General features: G+C 37.7%; 1 protein-coding gene across 2 annotated transcripts in view; it reads right to left on the reverse strand.

The window, feature by feature from the left end:
* ENPP1 (ectonucleotide pyrophosphatase/phosphodiesterase 1) overlaps positions 1-12258 on the reverse strand; it is a 72385-nt gene that overhangs the window by 39124 nt on the left and 21003 nt on the right. The gene's annotated exons all lie outside the window — the stretch shown is intronic.

The following is a 12258-nucleotide window of genomic DNA, read 5'->3' on the forward strand; positions in this document are numbered from 1 at the left end:
GTTCCTCTGGCTGCATAGCTAGAGGCTGCTGAACAGAGGCAGTGTTAACATTCCCACAGTTGCCTGTTTCTTCCAGAACCCCATCTACATGTGAACTGAATCTCACTTCTGGCATTATCATTTTTCTTTCCTTTGCTGAATTTTCATCTTTATCAGCCAATTCTCTCTTTCGATCATCCATCAGTATAAAATGCCATGTACATTTACCACTGGCAGACAAAGAAGCAACGCAACCACTTGCTTTGCTGTCTGTGAACGACCAATAGATGCATGGTAACCAATCACTGACAGACGTGAAAAGAAACCATGTTGGTCACTGGCCACCATATGCATCTGTTATTTACACAGTGATTTGTGAACAGAAAAAGCTAGCAGCGAAGACTGGATTCTATGCAACTCCTCACAGTTAATAAATCTTGGTAACTGAAACTTAAACCACGTTGTTGGGGGACTGGTGTTATTTAATTAAACTGTGGTAACTGAAATTGACCATGCCACAGAGTCATGCAAAACCAGGGCGGTCCGTACTCTCACAAGCGGGCAATAGAGCTGTCCAAGGCTGCTTATTTCAAAACTGTTTGCCTTCACAACACACACACACACACACACACACACACACACACACACACACACACACACACACACACAAACCAAGAAATAAGTTCACTTTTAGAAACTGGCTTAAAAAGTCAGTTTAATCTCTACAATCTCAGGAGGTTAGCCTCAAAGATAGGCACATCAGAAGAAGGCTGAGAGAAAGATACAAAAAACCAACAAAACTGAGATACAGCCAGAGGAAGCTGGAAGCAGCTGATGGTGGACGCCCTCAATCTTCTTGGGCAAATAAGAGTATCTCCTGGGAGTGAAGAAGCCTAGCCAGGGCTCTGTAATGAGGGGGCGTAGGACAGCCCAAGTGAAGAATGGTTGCAAATCCGTGGAGACAAAGGAGACTGAGTCAACAAGAGAAGAGTGAAAAGACCTTCAAGCTCTGGGAGTTCGGCTGAACCTGAAATTATGGATTGTAATGGACACAAGTGGCCTGGAATCCCAAAGCTGGGAGTGGAGCTTTGGGACAAAAAGGTAACGTGGTGTGGGGAGACGGGAGGGCAGGGGAAACCGAGCAGAAAAGCTGGTAAGAGTCAGAATGTGGCTGCAGTGGCTGAACAGGGTTGGGACCACGTGGATACAAATGTTTGAGAACAGGGAGAAGACTGGGGATCGGGCAACTGTGGGAGTGGGAATAAAGGAGGGAGCGAGGAAGGAGGAAGAATGGAGGTTATGACTGTCTGAGTTCTCAGAAGTGGGACAGTTTGGAATGGAGACTAAAAGGAGAAACATGAAATTGGCATAAAATACTTGTTGGAAGTAAGAAGACCCAAAAGTTCTAGTACTTATACTAATAATCAGAGTTAAGTTTATACCAACAAATAAAATATCACAGTAGGAGAACTTTATTTATATTCTGAAATGTACTGGCTTAAAATACATATTCCCTCACTGCTGTAAGAAATTTAGTCATGGAGATATATTACCAACAACTGTAGTGTTCTTACTAAACATAAAACAGAACTTGTGAATGGTTCTGTTACAATTAAGTCTCATCTCGAGAAAAACTATGGGAAGATTTGGTGGTAGGCAAGCATTTAAATCACAAGCAATAGGGGCGCCTAGCTGCCTCAGTCCATAGAGTGTGCACCTCCTGATCTCGGGGCAGTGAGTTCAAGCCCCGTGGTGAGCAAGGAGCCAACTTAAAAAAAAAAAAAAAGAAGAAGAAGAAGAAGAAAAAAAAAGAAGAAGTAGGTGGGTGATCTAGTCTGATTGTTAGTCTGTGAGGGAAAAATCGATGTTCAACAGTCCCTACCTGTCCTGCACACAGTTAACAACCAATGGAAATACCTTGCGAAAAATATTGCTCCTAGCAGCCAAAAATGTCTAAAAATAAATCCAATTAATTTAAAAATCATGGATAATGAAAACTACAAAACTTTACTGAAAAGCAATAAAAGGTGAATAAAAAGAGAAACTTGAAATACACAGTATTCTTGATTGGGGTGCCTGGGTGGCTCAGTCAGTTAAGCATCCAACTCTTGATCTCAGGGTCATGAGTTCAAGCCCTGCATTTGGCTCTATGCCGGGTGTATAGAAACATAAGTAAAACTAAATAAGTAAATTGTAAGCATGAGTTTAAAACACACATGATACATGCAGTCTCCACCCTCTTAGGAAGCTGCAGAAGCGACATGATTTTTTTTATTACCTTTCCACTGCTAAAAGGTATTGCTTAGATTTATTTTTTTTTAAGATTGTATTTATTTATTTGAGAGACAGAGATAGGGAGAGAGAGCACAAGCGGGAAGGAGAGGGAGAAGCAGACTCCCCACTGAGCAGGGAGCCCAACTTGGGGCTTGATCCCAGGACCCTGAGATCATGACCTGAGCCAGACACCTAACCGACTGAGCCACCCAGGCGCCCCTAGATTTATCTTTTATAAGATAATGCAAAGCATGGAAATGAAACAAAAATATGATAATAGGAGCAATCAATTCTCATCTATAATCACATCCATAAAAGATGAAACTTATATCATCTACTACTGTGTTATACAATACCTAATCAGAATAATTTTTAGTAGAAAATTTCAGAACTGTGAAATCTAATTCAAGTTTAATTTCTCCTCAAAGTAGTTTAAAAAAGCAATGTCAGGGGCACCTGGGTGGCTCAACTGGACAAATAATTGTTGAGCTGAAAATCACCCAAATGTGACTTCAGTTGTTTAAGCATCTGCCTTCAGCTCAGGTCACGATTTCAAGGGGCCTGGGATCAAGCCCTAGGGTGGGAATCCCTGCTCAGCGGGGAGTCTCCTTATCCCTCCGCGCCTCCCCGATCCCTCGCTTGTATGTGTGTGCTCTTTCTCTCTCTCAAATAAATAAAATTAAAAAAAAAAGCAGTGTCAAAATTCACTATTCATTTTTACCTCTGTAACAATTTAAGTAGTTTTCATATTTTGATATTCTCTTAGAAACTAGAGACAAAACATTTTATTTTAGAACACATGGATCTATCAGACATACAAGTAAATTGTTGGAATGTTTTGCGTCTACATTAGAAGAGTATTTATTTGAGAGTTTCCTGCTTGTTTAGTTGGAGTACTTAAATCATTAGACCTTTCTTGGACATTTAGTGAACCAAAAGAAATAGATACAAAGAAAGCACTCAATTTTTTTTTTCTCACAGATTCCCTCAAATACAGTGGCATTAATATAACATGTATTATTCTTTCTTGAGCATGGACTCATGTATGAGTGTTTACTTGTACTCAGTGCCTTTGCTAAAGGCCAAAGAGACAAATGAAAGCAACAGAAATGAAGCCGGGCAGGGGCATGGAAATGAATGATTACAATGGAATGGGAGGAGAGCTACAGCGGAAATACGTAAAAAACGTTAGCATGCTAATAGCAAAGTGGAGAGAAGAAAAGGAGAGAATGGTGAAAAAAAAATTTTCACAAAGAGAGACTTTGAGAAAAAGGGATTTCCCCCTCCATCAATAAACAGATGTTTGAGTGTCTGCAGTATGCCCTGTATTTAGGTTCTGTGGGGAAGTACAAAAATAAAACAAAAAAACATTTGTGGCGAAATCCCCAATCTCAGAGTTTGCCATGCAATCAGGCTGACAACTCCAGCATTTGTCGATGATAAAGACAGGAAATGGTGAGAAGCAGCCTAAGAGTTAAATCACGCGGTAGCGACAATGCGTGCAGTTGGCACCTCGTGCACAAAGCCAGGGAGGTACAGAAACCACCACCAGTCTGGGACACAGCGAGGAATGGTGGGGCAAGCATCACTTCTCCAGTCCTATGCACGGGGCACTTTTCCAAGAGTTTTAGATCAAATCATTCAATCTTCACAATAACATTATGAGACAGATTACTGACATTAACCCAGTTTAAGGAAACTGAGCTGCAGAGAGCTGACAAACCGCGGGGACCAAGATTTGAACTTGGGTACTCAGGCTGTAAAGCAGTGGGGCAGTCGGGGTACACAGGAGTGGCTGAAAGGGGGCCGTGGTCTTAGGGGCATTCAGTGGGGAGCTGTTGGGGTATTTAAATATGGAAGTGACATGACTGGATTGACAAATTCCTAGAAAAAGCCTTTGGCAACATTGTGGAAGGTTCTGGTATAAGTCCAAGTGTGAAATGAGAGCTTGGACTCACCCACCTCTCCTTTCTCAGGAGATGCTCTGCCCTCCTCTGTCTCCCTCACTCCCAAGCACCACTGCCCTCCACCATGCTCCATGAGATCCATCTGTCTCTGACCAGACTGTGAGTTCCAGGGAGGGGTAATTTACTCATCTCTGTATTCTCCATGTCTAGTATGGGGCCCAGCACACAGTAGACATTCGACAAACAATTGTTGAACTGAAAATTAGCAAACTGTGACTTCATTAAACGTAATTTGAGGGGAAACCATAATCTTTTCCCTTTTCTTCACCTGACTTGACAGAGTCAGTCTAAGTGCCTTGGTATCTGCTTTATATAAATGATGCCTACAATAAATGTACGTGAAAAACATCTTTTTTAGGAAATGGTACATTGCTGCATTTGGTATTCACATGTGACAGATGGAATATAAATGCTCATTTGAGGTGAAGATGAATCAGTCCTCTGCTCTTTGAGCACAGCTGCATGCTCTCTGAAGAGAACTTTGTGAGAACTCAGTTCTACACAGGGCTGAGTCTTCAGGCAAATTTTTTTTTTCCCCCTAGAGAATGAGGATTAGATCCTCAGAAACTTCCACAGGGCATCTGAAGGGACACCAGAGAAAATGTCATATTCTTGGAGAACTTTTAAGTATTACAAAGTTCAAAGTGTATGTTAGAACAACTGCTTGATTGGATTTAGGAATTTTTAAAGAAATAGTTCTAATTTTTGCTTGGCCTCTTACATACTCAGTATCATTTTAGTTATGTTTGATGTAATTATAGATTCTCCTAAGTGGCAGTGACATTTTACATAAAGCAATTTATACGAATGAGCAAATGAAAATGAGGAAGGAGACCCCAAGCACTGAAATAGCACATCACCCTGGGGCAAACCTCACATTTAATCTCTCAGTGAAACATTAAAACTCTGAAGAAGTTGACTTCTGCCTGGTAGAAAGTTCCAGGTTCAAAATGGCTAGGGTTCAAATCCCACCTCTCTTAATTCATTTTGTCAACATTCCACAAATATTTCTTGAGAGACTACTACATGTCAAGATTGATCTAATGCTGGGACTACACCAGTGAACAAAATGATTTCAGTGTTCTCATGGAGCTTGCGTTCCAGTGACTTCTAGACAACCAGAAACTGTGGGACTTGGGAACATTTCATATATTCATTAAACCTTATTTTTTTTTAAAAACCTCTAAGGGGGTGATAATACCTACCTCACAAAGTTGGCACAAACTTTGGGCATAATGTACAGAAAGTGCCCAGATTGGTGACTGTGCTCAATAAATGGCAACAAGGTATCAATACAAGACAGTTCCTACTAGGACTCTCCAACTCACCAAGAGGACATGAGCCCACTAAAGAGTCTTCCACAGGGTCAATATAACCATTGTTGAAGCAAACTACAGGGTATTCTTTTTAATATGCTGGTAAAAGAGATGCCATAAACTAGTATATTAACATTTCGCCTGCCCCTCCTTTCTTTCTGCAGAAATCTGTTTTCAACAGCCATTGAAGACCATGCAGTGGTTTAAAAAAATCTACCCAAAAGATGCACTAGAGAGAGAAAGAAGGCAAAATGTTGTTTTTCATGGGATGGTGGTACTGGTAATTTTAATTATATCTATACAGCAGCTCTTCAACCCATGCTGATGACAAAGGGATCCATGTAAACAACAATTTGCATATTAGAGAGTACTACAGATCCGTATCTGCACACTTAACAAAGTATAGCCTTAGACTGATCCAAGCACTGTGAGTATACAAACACCTTAAACCATTCATATTCTTTTGCTCAAAAAAATTACACTTCTTGCAGCTTATCCTAAGATAAAAATTTATGTACAAATATTTATTACAAATGTTTACATGTAGCACCACTTACACTTACAAGAAAAAAATAGACATATACACAATCTCCAATAGAAAATGGCTAAAGAAAATATACTTATATAGTTGAATATTATATAGTCATTAACGATGATGTAGAAGAAATTTTACAGCATGAGGAGACACCTACTGACTACAAATAATACAACAAAATGGGCAGTATGATTCCAATTTTCTGTTATATATGATATATCTTTTATAAATAGTCTTCTCTCTGCCTGATGGGCTCACAAATGATTTTCCTTATCTTCTTGGTACTTACTTTATTTTCCAAAGTTTCCACGATGAACCCATATGCCAGAGAACTAAGGGCGCTAGGATGTGGGTATTAGTGACCCAGAGCAAAAGTTTACCCATTCTGGCACTTTAGGGAACTTCAGCCCAACCAGAAGCTCCTCCCATTCTTTTTTTTTTTTTCTTTAAGGTTTGTTTATTTATTTGAGAGAGAAAGAGAGAAAGAAAGAGAGTGCATGTGTGTGAGCAGGGGAAGGGGCAAAGGGAAAGAATCTCAAGCAGACTCCATTGTGAGCTGATGATGTGAGCTGAAATCAAGCTGGATGCTTAACCAACTGAACCACCCAAGCACCCCCCTAATCCCTCATTCTTAAATATCAGCAAACAGCCATGGTTCACCACTCATTTGAAGTCAGCCTACAATATGAGATAAACAAAAAGTGTAAGATGAACACGAAGGAAAAAAAGGGAGAGGAAGAGAAAACTATATTAAAAACAAACACCTGTGCTGAAAGAAGATCATTGCCAAACTGTAATTTTGTACCCAGAAGAAAGATCTTTCAAGAATGAGAACAAAATAAAGACATGTATAAACTAACAAGTACTGAGAGAATCTGCCATCAGGAAAATTCTAAAAGAAATACTTTAGGCAGAAAGAAATACATTCCAGATGATTCCAGATAAAAGGTGCAAAAGAAAATGTGTTAAAATGCATAAAGTCATAAATATTTGGGTAAATCTAAATGAACTTATAAAACAACAATGACTTAAGGAGTTTAAAAATTAGAATAAAAGTAATATTAAAGGAGAAGAAAGTCTATAAAGCTATAACCTAAGTAGGCATATCACTAACTTGGGAAAAAACCCAAAACAAAGTGGAAAATTAAATATAGGCTACTGAAGGAAAGAAAAAATAACGATAAGACCAGAAATCGGTAAAATAAAAAATAAACATGTAAAAGAGAAGACTGGCAAAGAAAAAGTGATTCTTTAAAAAGGAGTATTACTTCTGGTGAGCCTAATTAAGACAAAAAGGAAAGAGGGAATGAAAGAAGGGCCGCAAACACAGATCTACAACACACACTGAAGAAATAACAAAGGGCTATCACTTTCTACCAATATATCTGAAAATGTACAGGAAGTGAAAAAGTCCAAGAAGAAAAACAATTTATCAAAACTGACTCAAGAAAAATTAGAAAGTGTAAATAATTCTACAACCCATGAAGAGATTGAACCAGAATTAATAAACTTACACAGATCTTTCTAGGCCCAGAGAGCTTCACCAGTGAGTTCTACTAAACCTCCAAGGAAAAAACTAACTCTGATCTTATACATCTTTACTGCTCTTTTTAAATTTTATTTTTATGAAGTTGGCATAGCTTAAAGATCTTTTTGTCAGTTGTGTTCTGGAATTTTATAATGATGTGAATAAGTATGAGCCTTCTTTGATTTATTATTCTGGATACTTGATATTAGGACCTTTGATTTGAAGATTTGCGTATATCTTCTTGAATCCCACTGAGAATACTAATTAGGAGTTTGTTTTTATTTATTATTTATTTATTATTATTTTTTTAAAGATTTTATTTATTTATTTGACAGAGAGAGAGAGACAGTGAGAGAGGGAACACAAGCAGGGGGAGTGCGAGAGGGAGAAACAGACTCCCCGCTGAGCAGGGAGCCCAATGTGGGGCTCGATCCCAGGACCCTGGGATCATGACCTGAGCCGAAGGCAGATGCTTAATGACTGAGCCACCCAGGTGCCCCAGGTGTTTTTTTTTTTTTTTAATATTTTATTTATTTATTTTGAGAGAGAGAGAGAATGAGAGAGAGCACATAGGGGGGGTCAGAGGGAGAAGCAGACTCCCCGCCGAGCAGTGAGCCTGATGCGGGACTCGATCCAGGGACTCCAGGATCATGACCTGAGCCGTAGGCAGTCGCTTAACCAACTGAGCCACCCAGGCGCCCCAGCACAGTGAAGATATCGTTACACTATGTTATGCTTTTAATCATTACTATTGAGAATTCAGCTGTCTGTTGCACTTTTGAAGGAAATATGTCTTTTTCAATACCTTTAAAATCTTTTTTTTTAAAGATTTTATTTATTTATTTGAAGAGAGAGAGAGTGAGAGCAGGAACACAAGCAGGGGGAGTGGGAGAGGGAGAAGCAGGCTTCCTGCTGAGCAGGGAGCCCGATGCGGGGCTCAAGCCCAGGACCCTGGGACCATGACCTGAGCCTAAGGCAGATGCTTAATGACTTTTTATTTTTACTTTTGTATTCTGCAATGTTATTCTGTCATTTGTTGATATATATTTCTTTTATTTATTCTGCTTAAGAATCAATGAGCTACTTAAATCTGAGGGTTGGTATCTTTCATCAGTTCTAGAAAATTGTCATCTCTTCAGATAGTATCCAAAATAACAGGAAAAATGGATTTTAACAGGAAAACATTAAACTACAAAAAGTGACCTAGAAAGTCTTTAAAGAACCAAATAAAATTTCTAGGAATAAACAATGAACAAAATTCAATGATAAGGCTTCACATCAGAAGAGACACAGTGAAAAACAGAATTAGTAAGGTGAAAGATAGTTCAGAAAACATCATCTATCATGTACCACAAAAAGAAAGATCATAAGAAATTACCCTTCTTCCAATTCACTATTATTTCTTCTATATTTTCTTTTTTTTAAATAAGTGAATTTTTATTTTTTTAATTTAAATTCAATTAATTAACATATAATGCATTATTTGTTTCAGGAGAACAGGTCTGTGATTCATCAGTCTTATATAATACCCAGTGCTCATTACAACACTCCCCAACTACTAAGATTTTTTATTTTTTTATTTTTTAAAGTCCTTTTTTTGGGGGGGAGGAGGCAGATGGAGAGAAAAAATCTTAAGCAGGCTCCATACCCAGCACAGAGCCTGCCACAGGGCTCGATCTCACAACCCTGAGATCATGACCTGGGCTGAAATCAAGAGTTGAATGCTTAACTGACTGAGCCACCCAGGTGCTATTTCTTCTATATTTTCTTCAAAAATAGTCAAGAATTTTATAATCTGTGTCTGATAACAATACCATCTGATGTCATTACTTGTCTGCTTCTGCTGTGTGATATTTCTGCTGGTTTTTGCTCATGGTGCCATTTTCCTCTGTGTGCCAGGTTGTTTTTAACTGTGTTCTGTTCATTGATGTTAAAACTTTTCAGGATTCTTTAAGAAGCCCGGGATGAAAGTGTTTTCTTCCAAAACAGATTTATATTTGTTTCTGCCAAAAACCTTAGATAGAGGAACTTCAAGTTTGAAACCACCTTTATAACTTAAGGTAGATAAAGTGTGATCAACTTGCATATATCCTTATTTATGGGACATACACCATAAATTACACAACAGCTAGATCCTTCACAGGCTGTTCTAACTTCATACAACATAATATATATATAATACATTTATAACGTTTCATAGCATATAAGATATATAAGCATGCACAATTTCTTTACAGGATGAAATTATGACTTCAAAACTTTATTTCTGAATTATGATAGCTTCCAGAAATGTACCTTTTATATTTCGGTCTCTCTTATCTATGGTCAAGCTCATCAAATTCAGTTTAAGAAATATTAATGCCTGCCTGTACCATATCCAGCATGATAACTGTCTTAAGTATAATGTCCTTTATCCTCACAATTATGTTAGTTTTGGCAATTATGGAAATAGTGATATTTTTTATTATCTCATTAACAGGTCCCAATTAAGAATCACAGAAAAGTCATTATAGTACTATTTATCATCTTATGACTAGTATAGTTTAAAGACAAGAATTTGTAGACAGAAGGAGGAGCAGATGCTAAAACAAAAGAGAAATATAACAGTCATTTTGTGACGTTTTAAGCAATAACTAGCAATTTATTAAAGCACACACACACAATGACAATAAAACCCCAAAAATACAAGGGGTCATTGTGGACAAGGAAATCTGTTACCATCTGTTACCAAACCACTGCTTCTAAGAGCAACTAGAAGGACCAATCAGAAGACTAAGGACAACATAACAGAGGGGAAATACTATGGCGGTTCCTTTGGATCTGCAAAGATCCATGCATATGAGGTACAACTTGTTACTACCTGCTCAAACCCAGCCGCTAAAGTACTTCTAGGACCTCTCAATTACAAGTAAGCTAACATCACAAGCTATAGCACTGTCCCTCAGAGAGATTCCTAGTACTGCAGATAAAAAAAATCTCCACTCCATAGATACTAGTATAGCACTTTCCAAAACATAAAAGGGAAAATATTGGCTTTAAAATGAGAGATATTAAGATAGGAGTCCACAAAAACAATCTCCAAAGACATATCACAGAAATTTTGGACCTTCAAAAACTCCATTATCAACACATTTTTGAATAATACCAATTAACAGAATTGCTGAATGTATGCCATCATTTCAAATAGTACTTCTAATTTGTCAGAAATAGTGCTAAATCTGTTGCATTTTTTTAATGGCAAATACTTCTCATATTTAGTAAAGGGGGAAATCTGCAGTAGGCTTAGTTTAATAGACTTTATAAACCTAGATTCTAGTTGTGAGTAAGGAGAACTATGTCCCCAGTGAAAACCAATATACTCTTCTTTGGAATATTTATGTTCTTTTTTTCATAACTTTAGAAAAAAAACAGAAGAGAAATAAAGTCAAGAGGTACAGCAGTTTAGTAAGACACAAAATAGAAACCCTTCAATTATTACTGTTTTAAATACTGGCTCTCTTAAATGCTACCACGTGTCACTGTGGCGGTCTCGGCATTTAACCCTTTCCTAAATGAGAAAGAAAGAAAACAGCAAATAGATATTTTGTAACTTTCAGGTATGATACTATGTTCATGAAAGACAGAGAAGACAATGCCCCCAATATAACATAAATCTGTTAGGAGATGCTGATAAAAGAACATGCAGTTTAAAACCATTATTTTGAATGAACATATTTCATATTTGGTTGAACTAGTCTCTTGGGCTGATAAAACTAGGAGATTCTTCCCTAAACTAGAATTAGTGGTCCAGAAAAGGTTTTTTTGGCACCTTTGATATTTAAGCAAATAGTCATTTCATCAATGCCCTGATTTTCAAAGACTTATTCTAGCTAAGCAAACATTTGAAGAAAAGTATCAAAGAAAGCTCATATCAACAGCCAATAGGGGCTGGTAATGATAATTAAAAAATAATCTTTTTACGACAGGTTAAAATAAATATCAGATTAAAAGGCTGGCTTAAGAAAACAGAAACGTTACTACTTTACCATAAGCTGCAAGGAAATTATTAAAATCCTAACCATTTTCAAATAAAAATATAAGTGTGGCAAAACTGTGGCCCTAATCACAAAAAGACCAATAAGTCTCATGCCTTTATATTACAAATAAGGATATATATTGCATTTGGAGCCTCGTAATACCAAGGAAGCCACATCATCTATAGTCCCCACATTGGGCTGGACTGAATATTTTCTATGGTCCCTGATAAATCTAAAATATCTATGAATCTACTTCTCTCTGATAATTGATCCTACCTTTATTTGGATCACTCCCAACCCCATCTCCTATACTCTCCTCTCTTAAGGAATTTTACCCCAAATATGTATATGTATTAAGATTCTTGGCTGACTCTGGAAAACAGTATGGAGGTTCCTCACAAAGTTAAAAATAGAACTACCCTAAGATCCAGCAGTTGCGCTACTAGGTATTTACCCAAAGGATATAAAAATAGTGATTTGAAGGGATACATACACCCCGATGTTTATAGCAGCATTATAAACAATAGCCAAATTAAGGAAAGAGTCCAAATGTCCATCAACTAATGAATGGACAAAGAAGTTGTGGTACACACACACACACACACACACACACACACTCACACACACACTACTGGACTATTAC

The sequence above is a fragment of the Zalophus californianus genome, chromosome 7 (assembly GCF_009762305.2).
Source record: "Zalophus californianus isolate mZalCal1 chromosome 7, mZalCal1.pri.v2, whole genome shotgun sequence".
Classification (NCBI taxonomy): domain Eukaryota; kingdom Metazoa; phylum Chordata; class Mammalia; order Carnivora; family Otariidae; genus Zalophus; species Zalophus californianus.